The sequence below is a fragment of the Camelina sativa genome, chromosome 12 (assembly GCF_000633955.1).
Source record: "Camelina sativa cultivar DH55 chromosome 12, Cs, whole genome shotgun sequence".
Taxonomy (NCBI): domain Eukaryota; kingdom Viridiplantae; phylum Streptophyta; class Magnoliopsida; order Brassicales; family Brassicaceae; genus Camelina; species Camelina sativa.
Window position 1 is genome coordinate 18,585,308 of NC_025696.1, and position 1,415 is coordinate 18,586,722.

General features: G+C 42.3%; 1 long non-coding RNA gene across 1 annotated transcript in view; it reads right to left on the bottom strand.

The window, feature by feature from the left end:
• Nucleotides 1-1,415, bottom strand: part of LOC109128125 — a 3,858-nt gene that overhangs the window by 1,817 nt on the left and 626 nt on the right. The window lies entirely within an intron of this gene.

Genomic DNA, 1,415 nt, shown 5'->3' on the forward strand with positions numbered 1-1,415 from the left:
CGGTTGTAAACTTCTCACGGTTTGGAACTCTAAGCAGGGCATTTAGAGTGACAATCGTGTCCTCCTGGAGCTCCGGATTTGAAGCCTCAGAGCCTTCATGGTAGTTGTTACCATGAGATGATGGCCGGCTCTGAGCTTGAGAGTTATCAGCTGGAGACGGTGGAGCGTCTTGTGGTGGAGGATCAGGTGGAGACTGTCGCGGATTGTTATGGACCTCCTCTGACGAAAGAGGCTGTTGAGTCTGACGTTGTTGGTTCACCGAGGTCCGGAAAAGAGTCTGTGGCGGTGGATAGTTGCGGATCTGTGGTGTTTCTGACGGTGAGGGTCTCGGGAAAACGTGGTCTTGCTCTTGCGGTGTTTGAGGATGGGGCAAATCTGCTGCCGGCGTAAAGTTGTATTGTGTCGGTAGAGGGTTTGGTCTTCTCGCTTCTTTGATGGGGGTCAACCCTTCGGTTCTTCGGAAGAAATTACGGTCCATCTTCCTCTTTCTTCCTCGCTTAACTGGAGCTTTGGTCGGAGCCTTAGTTGCAGACTTCGCCGCAGATTGCGTTGGAGCCATCATGAAGAAGAGAATCGGGAGACAGATGAGAAAGACAAACAGATAAGAGAAAGCAAATCGGGATTCAGAAGAGAAATCGGGAAGAGGAGAGTTTTCGAAGAGGAGAAGAGGAGAGTTAGGGATTCAGAAGAGAAATCGAGAAGAGAAGAGGAGAGTTAGGGATTTTGGTTTCGGAGTTATCGAAGAGAAGAGAAGAGGAGAGTTAGGGATTTTGGTTTTGGGTTTGGGGGAAAAATTAGGTTTTAGGTAGGGGGAAATCAAAAAANACGGTGAGGGTCTCGGGAAAACGTGGTCTTGCTCTTGCGGTGTTTGAGGGTGGGGCAAATCTGCTGCTNTTTTAATAGAAACATAATTATTAATAATATTTGATACAAGCATAATTATCCAAATTGATACAAATATTTTACACAAGCATAATTAGTTAGGAGGATCTTCGTCTTCATCTACTTCATCGTCTGAAGATGATAAATTACATTGAAATTCATCTTCTGGTTCTGCATCTTCGACATCATAATCAAGATTTATTGGTTCATTTATTTCTTCTAAATTATCGAAAACCAGATCTTCAATAGTTGTCACCAATACAGCATCATCATTTTCTGTTTGCAAAAGAGTTGGTTCTTTGTTCTCATATTCTCCTGCAATGTTTCCCCTTGGATTAACTTTTAAAACATTGAGCCATTCCTTCCTTGGTTTCTTTGTGTATGGGTAGGGAATATAGCAAACTTGATGCGCCTGGGAGGCTGTTTAGGAATATCAACACAAATATATATTATCGACATTAAAAAAGAATATCTATATATATATACATATGTACGTACCTAGAATAAATGGTTCGTATTTATTATATTTTCTC